This window comes from Schistocerca gregaria, chromosome X, assembly GCF_023897955.1.
Source record: "Schistocerca gregaria isolate iqSchGreg1 chromosome X, iqSchGreg1.2, whole genome shotgun sequence".
Classification (NCBI taxonomy): domain Eukaryota; kingdom Metazoa; phylum Arthropoda; class Insecta; order Orthoptera; family Acrididae; genus Schistocerca; species Schistocerca gregaria.
Window position 1 is genome coordinate 41,857,461 of NC_064931.1, and position 14,329 is coordinate 41,871,789.

Below are 14,329 nucleotides of genomic sequence, written 5' to 3' on the forward strand. Positions count from 1 at the left end.
TGGGAAGTTACCCTTATAAGAAGTGCTGGTGGAGTGAAAATCAGATGGACGTCTCGGACATTCCGTGTTCAGAAAACCAAAGCATACAGATTTATATCTAAACGCACATAGTTTTCACCACCCAGCTCAGAAGAGAGCTATGCTGAAGACTTTGCTACCCAGAGCAAGGACTATTTCGGTCAAGGATCATCTCGGCTCCGATATTAACCATTTGACGACGGCATTCAGAAAAAAATGGATATTCTGATCGTATTATCAGATCTACTCTGGCGAAGAAACCTTGGAAGGACGCTGTTCGAACAGATCAAGAGGACCAACACATCGCACGGCTACCATTCTGTGGTGCAGCGACCAGCAAGTTCGGTAGATTCGTGACGCAGCAGGGAATCAGACCAGTCTTCCGGTCAACCAGAAAGATTAAGGAAATGCTGTGACCTATGAAACATAATCTCAGCCTGAGAGTACTGGGAATTTACAGCATTTCTTGCGAGTGTGGCAAAAATTATGTGTAATGTACAAGAACTGTAGCCGATCGCTCTGTGGAACATCAGTGTCACCTGAAATACAGGTATTTAGAGAAACAAAATCTATGGACGTAGAAGCCACCACCTCCGTATGCACCATTTTCACTGTGACATCATCCAGCTAATGAGAAGCCATCCACTGAAGTCTCACCGGTCCATCTTTTACCCCTCCTACCAGCTTTGATCCTCCCCTTCCTCCCCTTGTGTCTCTCCTCCAGGGCACCCTCTTCCCCTTCTCTGCCTCCTCTCTTCCTCCCTCCATCCCTCCCTGGGCGTCCACATATCCCCCCCTCCCCTCTCCCCTCCCTTCTTCTCTCCCTGTGGCATCAACCCCATCCCCCTCCCCCTCCTACCCTCACCTCTTTCTTGTGGCACGCCCTCGGATTTTTCGTGTGAATGCTGCTTCTTCGTGCGCCAGAGATCGTCGCCAGTGCTCTTGTTTGTATTCCCATCGGTGCTTCAGCGTCTCTCTGTTTGTGCTCCTCCATTAACGTGTGTGAACTCTGTCTTCTCCATTGTGTACAGTACTGAACGTTTTTATCTAAACAGTGCACCCTTGATGGCTTCATTTATTTTTCTATGTGTGTCTCCCGTTTTTATCCACCATGTTTGTTTGTTTTTCTATCTTTCTATTCACTGTGTGTATTCTCTACGGCCACAGAGCGGCGTAGATAGGCCACTGCTGGCTTACCTTTATGTAAAGGTTTCAAAATAACAATAAAGAAAAATAAAGCAGGTCTGTTAGGGGGAAGAAACAGAAAAAAGCCCCACAAGTCCGAGACAGTCAGTTTTACCCCTGACGAAGGTGACGGAGTTAGTCATCGAATGCTCGGGATTTTATCCAAATTTGACGCTGCAAGCAAAACGAGAACTTTTTATGTAAGGGCTTCGTCGTGAAGGACGCCATAGTCACATTAGTTTCCTCTACAACGCTGTCGTGACAAGGAAGTTGTACCAAATTTCGCGGTTGTCAAACATCACATCCAAACTGCTGCAGTGAACAGAATTTTACGGAAGACAACTCATGCGATCGTCAGGGAGAGGATACATCATACGAGGTATGAACTGGATGCCAACGCTCGCTCCTTGTATTGTTGCCATCTCCTTTTGTCTGCAATTTTGTCACCTTGGGACTGGGACTGGGTAGACATGACCTTGGCTGCACATCAGTGAGCTAATTTAAGCAAGACTACAGCAAAGCAGGCTGATAAATTTGTGGGCCTTAACCGTGTAAAATGAATTTCTGGGTTCAGCGACGCAAATCGCACTGTTATCAACTTCTCCGACAAGGAAATTAATTACGCCACCATCTTGGTTCTCAGTAAGGGACTGAACTTTCCTCCAACTCCACAAAAGCTACCAGTGGCTGAGATTATCAGTGGAGTAGAACAGGCAGAAGATGAGGTATGGTTTGCCACTAGTTGGATTTTAGCAACAGCCAAGCCTCCTAAGTCCATTGTGAGCAGAGTGGAGAAATTTTTGTGGAAATCGTTGGGGAAGAATGAAGAGTTAGTTGTGCTACCAGCAGAGAAAGGGAATGCCACAGTTATCCTCAATGCTACCGATTATCATAAGGAAGTGGCCCTATTATTGGAAAATATCACATACCAGATTCTTAAACGGGATCCCACAGCAGCACATAGGAGGAAGACAGGGGGAGCTACTGAAGAACTCTGGCCACCGAGCAGAACTAGTCAAGAACCTATGACCAAGAGCATCAAGGCCACCCAGGTTATACGGTCTACCCAAGGTCCATAAGGATGGGGTCCCGTTGAGACCTATTGTTAGTGCTATTGGATCTCCTACGTATCGGTTAGCAAAATACTTAACCAAATTATTAGCACCTATAGTCGGCCACTCAAGCTATCATATTAATAACTCAAAAATGTTTGTTGACATCATAAAACAAATAAGGATAGGCCCGAACGACATCATGATCAGCCTAGATGTGGTCTCTTTGTTTAAAAAGGTACCGGTGTAAGATATGTTAAAACTATTGGCTGCTTATTTCTCTGCTACAATACTGAAGTTATGTCGACACTCTTTGACGACCACCTATTTTTTGTATGGTGGAAAATATTATGAAATGACTGACAGAACAGCCATGGGTTAGCCACTGTCACCAGCCATAGCTAACTTTTTTATCAAGGATTTCGAAGAACGAGCGTTGAACAGTGCTCCCTTACGACCATCCTGCTTCTTCAGGTATGTTGACGACATAGTTTTAATCTGGCCACAAGGCAATGAGGCACAGCAGTAGTTTGTTGATCATTTGAATGGCATACACCAGAACATAAGATTTACAGTAGAGGTGGAGAAGGATGGGAAGTTACCCTTATAAGAAGTGCTGGTGGAGTGAAAATCAGATGGACGTCTCGGACATTCCGTGTACAGAAAACCAAAGCATACAGATTTATATCTAAACGCACGTAGTTTTCACCACCCAGAAGAGAGCTATGCTCAATACCTCGGTACACAGAGCAAGGACTATTTCGGTCAAGGAGCACCTCGGCTCCGAGATTAACAATCTGACGACGGTATTCAGAAAAAATTGATATTCTGATCGTGATATCAGATTTACTATTGCAAAGAAACCTAGGAACGACGCTATTGGAATATAACAAGAGGACCAACACATCGCACAGCTACCATTCTGAGGCGCAACGACCAGCAAGATCGGTAGAGTCCTGAGCCTGCAGGGAATCAGACCAGTCTTCCGGCCACCCAGGCAGATTAAGGAACTGTTGTGACCCTTGAAATATAATCTCAGCCTGAGACTACCAGGAATTTACAGCATTCCTTGCAAGTGTGGCAAAAATTGTGTGGGCCAATCTACCAGAACTGTAGCCGATCGCTGTGTGGAACATCAGCGTCACCTGAAATACAGGTATCTACAAAAATCAGCGGTGGCTGAGCACAGTTTGTTAAATAAACATAATATTTTATTCGATGAAACAAGAATACTTGCTCACACTTCAAACTATTGGGACCCTGTCATCAGGGAAGCAGCTGAAATTAGACTATGTGAAAATAATTTCAACAGAGACTCAGCAATGCATGGAAGCGCACAGCTGATAAAGAAAGAGCGCAGAGGGAGACTTCTTACATTCCTCGCATTTATCCGCTTGTTGCGATGGATTTAGCAGCAAGCAACGCTGGGTAAAGCGCGCAAACAAAATCTGTGGACATAGAAGCCGCCACCTCCGTACGCGCCGTTTTCACTGTGACGTCATCCAGCCAATGAGAAGCCATCCACTGCTTATAAAAGCGGAAGCCTCACCGGTCCACGACAGTCAGTGTTACCCCTGATGAAGATGATGGAGGTAGTCATCGAAAGCTCAGGGTTTCATCCAAATTTGATGCGGCAAGTTAATAGAGAATCAAATTCTGTTGGTAACAGAGATGTCTCCGTTACATGGGGGCGTCGTCATATATGCAGACACTTTGAAATTCCTCTAATTTTGGGACTTTCTTTGGTACAATTTCCTCATAGCAAATTCTTTTTTGTTCAGAAAACTACATAGCATTTTCCAACGAAAAAGTTTATAAATAGTTTTTTTCACAGTGTTCACGTACTAGTCCCCTTAAGCAGAGACACTGCAAATAGGCTTTACATAGCTAGGCAAAGGCTGCAACAATAATAAATAAGTATTTTCCTGTGTGACAAACACAGCAATTGTGTGACTGCAGGGCTTGGACACAAGGTGACATATGTAGGTTTGACTTGGTGCTGGAGGCATGCTCGAACATCTCAAATTGTTAAGGCGACCCCTCATGTAAAGAGGTGCAGTCTGGGTTCGAGTCCCTAACGAGCACAAGTTTTCATATGCTGCGAATAAATTGTTTAACTGCGAGTACATTTCTTGTACTTAGTTTATCAGTTCAGCGTAACGGCGAGGATATTGCAGTTTAGAGAAATACATCAAATGAATAGGATTTGTCCCAGGATACGCAAAATAGATAAAATGAGGTAACAAGAGTCATAGGGTACCTTCTAATATCGTGTAAGACCATCTTTTTCCTTGCAAAGTGCAGCAACTCCACATGGCATAAACTCAATAAGACATAAGTCGTTAGAAGTTCCCTGCAGAACTATTTGGTCATGTGCCTCTATATCCATCGGTAACTGCAAAGTGTGTAAGGTGTCAGGCAAATCCAACACCTTCCATGAAAACCCTGACATGATAAGCAAATCCAGTAGTATGTCACATAGCTCCGAATAAATCGTGACATTAAATTAACCAAAGTAATACAAGTAACGAGTGAGCAAATGGAATACCACAGACTAACACAAGAATGTCTAAATGCATGTCATATCTTCCCACCATGAGACAGACGCAGTTCCGAGGGGAGAAACGAGAACAGAAGCTGGGAGCAGAACCGTGTCAAGCTGGAAGGCACTACGATAAGGGACGGACACCCACGTCGCCAGCTAACCGCTAGGACCACCCCCCAGCTCATGTTAAAAGTTAGAGCCCTCCAGAAGAACAGTATAGATCTTACGATAACACAAAAAGGGCCACCCCAACCGCAAGTTTTAGCGTGAGACTTTTTCGCGTCTCTGTTACGTTGCAAACTTTAAAAACATTGCCCCACCACGAAAAGTATAACGTTTCTCATTGGATAGACAGAATTTTTGTAGGCAGACCTTAAGGTTAACATTGAGACCCTGACTGGTCAGATGAAAACACAGCCAGATAGTTTTTTTAAACCAACTTCGGTAAATTGTAGTAAGGAGAAGTTAGGAGGGAGTTGCCTCCCAGACGGCGAGGAGAGCGGAGCTGAGCTGTCCGCTGCCCCCTGACGAACAGCGACAAGGTAATGAACACACGCGATGCTGCATAACAGCGCATAAAGATTCATTCAGAACTGCAGAAGTCTCATCTGTTACACCCCCTTTTTGCGTAATACTAGTGTCGATCGTCAATTAAAGCTCATGGTGTTCACATTTGCCACTTGAAGTAAAAAATCTGAAACCCGATGATTTTTCTGTTATATAGTTATTTAGAAGCCACATCAGCCACTGTAATTTACGACAAGTTAGATAAGTAATTAAAGATAACTGAGGGTCACTGTAGACCATTTTGATAGTTTTCTCTCGTGTGTAACTTAATTTAAACCTAGATTATAGATGCGATATGGCATAGGTCATCCTTCGATCCATTGTAGAACTTGGAAACCCACTCATGGAATATTCGTTCACATTTTTGTTGAACGCAGTTGGTTTTTATCATCCTGTATTAGAACATTTCCTTTTATCAATAGTGCAATTTATAAACAATGTTTTGTGAGTAGAATAAAATTTCCAATGGTAAATTTAACTGCTTTGTCGACGTTTTTTTACCAGCTTACTAAAAATAGGAAAGCCTTGAACCCCTTCCACTAAATTTAGTTAGTATGAAGATTCTTTTACAGGGAGTGCAGTGGAGCTGATGCTGAAATCATTGAGTATTTGGTTATATCATCGCTAGTCTCACTGAACTTTTCTGAACTCTACATGTCATGTGTGGACTGGCGTCTCCTTACCAGCAATAGGTCCCAGGTTCAAACTAGTCAATTCCCTAAAAAGCACGCTCAGAGCGTCGTTGCGCGGAAGTGGTAGGGAGACATTTCCTAAAAATTCTTCTAATGAATCGTCTGGCATTGCCATTCCTGGGAATTGCGTTTGCTGCTCTTTCTACTTTAAATCGTTCCCCGTGTCTCCCCGGTGTTTGACGGATGTGATTGCCTCCAATAATTGTTCTGCAATCGTATAACCATTAAGTAATGGGTATGTCAAATATTATTGCTTTTTCTGTTTAAGCTAACTGTAGTTAAAGAAAATTTTTCACTTGACGCTTTTAGATTTTATTTATAAAGCGTCTCTGTGGTCGTTGGCGCATCTGCCTCTTGCTTTATAAGTAAAAGCAAAACGCGTCTGGTGAAAAACACTGAGTTGCTTTAAGAAATTTTTTAATAACGAACATAGTCTTACACTGGACGCTGATCGTTGAACAGAAACAGAAGTATCGTCGGTTGTACCACCAGCAAGCGTAATAGGACATATAATGTTCTCATGATTCACCATACAGTGTCAGTTAACCGAAAGAGACGGAGTTCGATTTAGTTTCCTTATTGGCTATCCGATTTAGGTTTTCGATGGCTTCCCTTAACCGTTTGGGGCGAGTGTCAGATTGATTCTTTGAAGAGGTGCGGCCGATTACCCACCCCATACTTCCCCTATCAGAGCTTATGCACCGTCTGTAATGACCTCGTCGTGAATGGGAAATTGAACCCTAATCTTCTTCCTTCCTTTTAGGGTCAAACACTATCGCATTTTTCGCTGACGATGGTGGTGTGTACAGGTGAGTATCGTCGCTCACAGATCGTTAAGTAAATACAGTACTACTTGGAGAGTATTTGCATTTAGTTTAGTGGATGACAGCTGTCTTTGAAACTAGATGACAAAGAGAAAAAACTTGATGGTGTCCGATTACAAGATTAGGTATAAAGTTCTTGACTCTGTCACCTCGTTTAAATGTCTTGGGGAAATGCTACAAAGTGTTATTATATTGAACAAACACGAGAAATTAGTGATAGGAAAGGTGAATGGAAGATTAAAAAAATGTCGTATGGCAGTGTTGGATGAAATATTCCGAGGGGTAGGTTCATCTAGGTGTCAGAAAAAATGTTCTTCGTCAGTGCACGTTGGCCCCTTTTCTTGTGGATATGTGAGAGTTGTGTCGTATGTGTATTTTTATATTGTAGGTAGTAGTGGAGCAGTGGCATTTCTGGATTATTGGGCTCATTGTCCTTCTTATGTAAACAGACCAGCCAGTTGTCCTAGCATCCTTATGCAGGGTGAATACGCGGACAAGTACAAAAAATCCCGGATTTCCCAGTTAAAAATACACTTTCTCCTGGGTGAAAACATACGTTTTCCCTGTTAACTGACAGTATATTTTCTCTCGGTACTGTATGACATATAATTCCTTTGAATGGTTATGGTTTTATACGCGGGTGTAGAATTTCCCGGTGCTTTAGAAAACACAGAACAAAACTGCGTTTTGGAAAGATCTTTGATGTGCAGCAACATGTACGCTGCATATTTTCGTATTACCAAAGTATAAATTCGTATTCCACCAAACACCACATGTTACTTTCCGAAGCATGTGCTTATGTAAGCCACTCATAGATCATGTCACGTGATCTTGCCAGCCGATCACAGTGGGTATTAAGAGCTTAGGACACGTGATGATGTCAGCCAATAGCAACATCATTGTTAAGTAGCGCGAACACACAAACAGAAAAAGTTAACGGTTTAAATTAATATACATAGTGTTGCTACAAGGAACGCAAAGCTTTCACATATTATATTGGTCTATAAGATTAATATGCTGCAAGAGAAGCTAAGCTTTCACATACAATGTTGGTTGGCGCGTGTTACAATATAAAATATATCACACAAAGGTGCCAGTAATAACGACATAAATGTCTGATCTGGGCTCGAAATTCATCTAAATGGCTCTTCATCAAAGAGTTGGTCTTTAAATGAGAGTTAAACACTCCGTGGTTTAAGACATTCATCGTACATTATCGCACATAGTTCCAGTGTAACTGTCAGAATGGTACTTTGATGGTAACGCTTTTCAAACCACCATTCGGAATATTTTTCTGCGACCTGTTAGAAATAGGTTCGTTTCTGCGGTTGCCAGAGAGAGCCAGATGACAGGTTTCACCGCGTTTGCGCAGTTACGATGTCGTAGGGAGCCCATATGTTCGTACATGTAGAACATTAAAAGATCATGTGTTGAAAGAAACAAGACATTAGAGGATCGGAATTTTGTGACCCATACTAAAACGTGCACATTTAAAGTGCACATTCGTACGTCCAGATTCCCAGTGAAGTAGGCCACGACCTGATATTAAGCTTTTCAATGTGGTTTTCGGGATGTAGATTTTCTTAGAGTACCAGTACTGTGTTATCTCATGTTTGGTTCTTTATTATGGCATAATGCCAAACGTGCTAGAAGTTGAAAGCTAGCACTTGAAATGCAGCGAACAGTGTGTGGAATTAAACACTTCATTTCAAATATATTGTCTGCCTCAGTGGAAAAGATTAATAAAAGAAATTTCCTTTGGCAAACCGAAAAAAATGACTTCAGTGTTCTGCAAGGCAATTAATGCTTGACTGTCAGAAAGATGGAAATAAAATAAAACCTGCAACTAATAACACATTTTAGCCTTCTGTAATTATGTGAATGTATTGTAATTCACTTGATAGCTTGCCGTGAGAGCAGTAAACGAAGAGGAAACAGCAAAATCACTAAATGTAAACACGAGTCACGCGGAGACTACCTACTTCCCCACTGTTACTCATTGTCAGCCTGCTCTGCACATCAGCCGCAGATCTCTAATATTTCCGAACCAGGACAATACCTCGCCATTCCCTCGAGTGTTGGAGATAGGACGTCAAAAATTTTAAAAAATCGAGTTTTCAAAAATATGTTCATTTTGTAGCACACATATTTCTGAAGAGTCTGATGCATAAAACATATGTGTTTGAGGAAAAGTAAGACATGTTATTTGGTCGTAAATGTGCGAAAGTGCAGTGCCTCGTCTCCTCACACGACATTCTTCTATCGCGCGTCGTTGTACTTCGCCCTGTGGAATTGAAACGTGTATATTTTCTAATGGATGCCCTCGAACCATATTCAGGACAGTGAAAATTGAAATGTCCTATGGTGCCTCTCCTGCTTACAGTCGGGCGGTTTGACATTACGTCTTAAAAAGAAAAAAAGAGAACTCTTCAGAAAATTTGCACTCTTTGTTCCCTATCAGCTAAAAAGTTGCTGCTTTGTGTGACATAAAATTAAATATAGGATATATAAACCCAGTAAAGACATGAGACAAGCAAGACAATACACATTTCTTCAATCCTTAGCCCCCAGAATTTTTTCTCTCTAATCTTGGAACAGCATTACATGGCGTGCTTTCATTTCTGCGAAAGAATCTATTACCTCATCAAAGTTTGTCAAACGTTTTGCTACATGAAAAGTCGAAATGTCTTTGTCTAATACTGAAAAAAACAGTTAATACAAATACGACCCAAGACTGCTGTGGTTTCCCGATATGATTACGTCTATTTCGTCACTGTCTGGTAGATAAAACAAAATAGACCTTTTTAATACTGCGACAATTGTAATACACACCAAACAAACGAGACTGTTTTGGGACAAACGGCCTTTTTGGTAACGACAGAATATAATTCACAAAGTAGCAATATCAAATGCCTATTAGGCCTACTACAAGCAAAAACCTTTCCGTTAGAAAATAGTTTCACACTTCATTCATATTGTAGTGTCGCGGAATATTGTCAAAGTTTCGTTGCCTATGCCGAGAACCAGAGGCAGTAGGTTAGCCAAGAGCTAAGAGGATTGCACATATATCGGGATGTGTAGTCACGCAGGGGCAATGGCCTCGTCACACACAACAGGCGAGAGAGAATTGCTTAGCACGCAGGTTTGTGTTAGACGGAGACTTTCGTAAAGTGCAAGGCAGAGGTATAGTCAGCAGTACTGCATTTCTCAACTTCGCGTAAGTCTGCCTCAACAACACGTAACTCTGTGGTGAGAACACCTAAGGAGCGAGTACGACAGATGAATCAGCAGTATAAGTGGAACGAATGCAGTCATTACAAACGAGCATGACGTCAGGATGTCGCTCGTGCTTCCTTAAATAGCAACAAGGAACTCGCGCTCGCAGTTAGACTTGCAGTTAGATGTGTACTGGGTCGCTGCGTAGCGCTCAGCTCGGTGATCGACATGTTAATCTTTATTAAGGAGATGTTGCAGTAAGGGCGGCCCGTCCAGCAGCAGACGTGAGGGGACAGTACCAGCTCAGGTCCTCTCTGCTGCCGCTGTCAATAATCGACCCATGATTAGCAGACATCGCGGCAGACTCGCTCGCAGCCAGTGCTGACCACATCAGTGAGCCGTCGTCGAAATCGTGCGAGGCCTAGGCCCTGTGTATCCGCCGTCACAACCGGGTGAGCCGACGACACTGAGGGACTGCAGCCCATTCCGCCAATCCACCGCGGATGAGCCACCAGGAGGACCAGGGAAGAAGACGGCGTGGGATAGAGTACCCTCCGCACTACGAGAACGCTTCTGGTGCCGACAGCGCCGGGGACTCCAACCCGGAGCCACCTGCTGTCCGGCGTCGAGCCGACCGGCCAGCCGGACGCCGCCAGCCACTCGCAGCCCAAGTAAGGGCATTCCTCCGCTACGTCACAGCACGCGGCACTGCGCTAGCAAGATTGTGGGGGCCCGGATCTGGTGTCATCGCTACGAGTCAGCGAGGACTCGGGGAAGGTCGTTGATATCACCAAGCCACATTGTACTCGGCAGGAATAAAGATGTTATGAATTAACAATGTTTCTTTGGCGTTTCTGACGCTTCTACAGTCATTTCCTAGCACCCTGACAACTGGAGAGGTCACCGCTCGGCCATCCAGTGCACCGTAGGTGACCGGGACCACTGGGGCACCTACAGAACTGACTGTGGAGCTCTGTGCAAAGATTTTTTTAAACTTAAAGCAAAGATGATAAACACTTATTTATTTCTTTTTTAAAGTTGTGCTCACTGCTTTGAATGGCGTATATTAACAGCAGTTAGAGAAGCATGATTCCAGTCGAATAGGAACTCTCAAAGAGTGAACACATCGAAACATGCAGTGCAGCAGCCCTTCACCTCAATGCAGGTGTCAAGTAATTATTAGCGGTGATGGTCGTGGTAGTGTTAGTAGAAGAATATAATTGTAAATATATATCTAACGGACTTTCTTTTTTCGTGAAGGTGTGGTGCAGCCATTTCGACCATATGATGGGAAAATAATGCTGTCATGATGTCTTTGGAAATAATTTGTTCCACAATATTTGGCATGACTGGAGTAAGTAGATTTACTGAAAACAACAATGTCCTGCAGTCATCATTTTCCTTTAGCAGGGATTTAATTGATGACTTTAAAGTGCTGAATGATGCTCCAGTACTCAAAACTTGTAGTATACACTCATCACCAGTATTTAAACAGCAGTGAGAACAAGTACTTCAGTGGGTGAATGATGTCAGATTTTGAGCTGTTCGCAGCGGTGGCACTCAAGAATCCTCAATATAGTGAGACGAAAGCCATATTATCCCAGGATGAGAAGATTCACGTAAGTAATACTCCAATGCTTCCACATTCAATGGAGTTGCTCCAAGTCACTCAGTGACACTAGGAGGGCGTACAATTACTATGGAGAACTTCTCATGAACAGTTAACATTCATTCTGACCCGTTTTCCTTCCAGTTTATTTGCTCAGTCGAACTGATAACCGTATGCTCTATGGCCAATGACATTATCAGAGAGGGTTAACAATGTTTGTGTAGCTCAGTTCAGTCGTAGACGCATGCAGTTACTTGAGGTGCAGGAGATGAACACTTGATTTTCATCGGGCAGCTATGGCTATGGCAGGCGAGGCTTAATGGTGCAAGTTGTGAGAAGGGTAACCGGGCCAGGGCTTTTGCATGACAGGAGCCGCCATAGAGGATGCGGCGCGAGCCTTGACGGGTCACTGGCCACAGGGAGCAGAGAGCTGGCAGTAGATTGTCCCTGTAGCCGGACAAAAATAATTCTCACTACCTCTTTTGCTGAGTAGCGTAGGAATGTGAGAGCAGCAATTGTTCCCAGCCAAGGTATTGTTTCCTGTTTCTGCTAAGATCGGTATCAGCTTGAATGGCGAAAACATTTTGTGGAGATACTACTGGTGGCCAGACACTGGATGGCCAAGAATGCCGTGACATTTTTTTAAAGGTATGTACACACACAGAACTGCATAGTTTCCCATGCGTGCAAAATAACAGTGTGTTGATTGGATCACGGTCCATGACATCAAAAATCGTCTCAACAAACGCCTGGCGATGTTCTGGGACTGGAAGAACAGCTTTTCCCATCTTATGGCGGGAGGCTGGACAATTTGCGAAGTGACGAGCAATTTACGCAGGAGTGTTTTCTGAGCATTCAACTGGAGGTTTTAGTTTTATTGGCGAAAACTCCACATTGAGTCTACTCTGTCTTGTAGAGAGTGTGTGGGATCTAATGGGCAACAACATAGGAGTGCTGACGAGGTTAGATCATGTCCCATTGAGGAGATTTGGCTTTGGACTTATGCTCTGGGTGCAAAGGTGCATCCAAACGAGAATAAGTGACGGAAGTCCATGGTCGGACTTAACGCCGAGGGTCAATGGGTACTGAATCTTGTTTCCTATGCATATATGGTCAGCATTTCGCAGCACCGACACTAGGAATCTTTAGAGTGAACTCTCTTACTTCACCGCATGGCCACAGCAGAAGCAGCTGTTTCCCAATTCAAGTGCATTATACTAGCTTGTTTCTGGGTTCAGTTCACAATCACTGTCATTCATATTAATCACAGTCAAATAGCGTTATCCATTTAAAGTCACAAAGTCGAGTCATCACCCTTCGTTGAACCTTGTCAACTGTCTATCAGATAACTTTACGTTATGGATATGACACATGATATGAGCAATATGTTATGTTGAGTCATACACCATTTAACTCATGTTTTTATGGATAAATCTGACATGATATTTAATTCTATCTATCTTTCAAGTTCACGAGATCCTGTCATCACTTTTGATTATTTTACTTACTTATGTGGGAGGTAATAGCACTAGTCTTGCAGTAAGAAAGACAGTATGTCATCTTCAGTTTCACTACACAAGGCCACATTTTATAGTCATTTGTGTTAAAATCTGTTGTGTTAAGTTCTCATCGTAGTGTCACTGAAGTGGTGGCTTTGGGTCTTAAAAGTTACTGAGAGACAGAGGTTCTTCAGGGTGGGTTGATGAGTGTGCACTAATAACAAGAGTATTCCGTATATTATTAGCATTTCCAAGATCCTACCTTTGCAAAACTGAAATTTTTGCAATCGCTGCTTTGAAGTCAAAATATAAGTCTGACATAAAGGTGAAAAAATAAAAGAGACTATTTCTAATATAAAAGTCTCTTTGGAAAAACTTTGCTTTGGAAGACAGGCTCAAGGAGTCGATAATAATAACAAAACTTGTTTTTAATTATTACTGAAAATACAGTTCTTAAATGCATTGCGCAGTAATGATACAGGGCTGTTTATAATCACGTTATATCAGTGTAAACGCGGATCAATTTTTGAATTCATATTTCTTAATTTTCGGCAAGCCTGTGCCTACCCATTTAGTATTACGATGACCCATTGGGTTGAGAATCGTTGTCATAAAAGATGTCAGTGGTAGTGACATAGCAGGTAGCTCTTACACAGAAGAACTACAAAGAAACAGTGAACTAGACATGTTTCTCATAGAGCATGTAATGAGGCGACAGGGGAATAAGATCTTTGTTAAATGGCTTGGCTTCCTTTCATTGCACAACATCCGGATGGTGCTAAACACGTGGTATATAATGAGGCGTGCAAACCCTCCAATTGTACAATAGTACAACGTGCATAGGAGGATGCGCACGGTGCATGGTAAAGGCAGTATTCTCGACAAGCTCCCTGTAGAATTACAGATCCTCTCATGTAGATACTATAGGCTGGAAGCGAAGCTGGAGATGCAATTAGCACATGGTGATAAGAGAATTAATCTGCTGCATGAGCCCTGCAACGAACATTATACAGTGTTTGCTCCAAATAAGAGTTTGGCAGAACGTCACGCTGCAGATCGAATTTCAGTGATAAAACCAAGCAAATACGTCGAAGATGGAACATCAACATAGGTCATCGTATC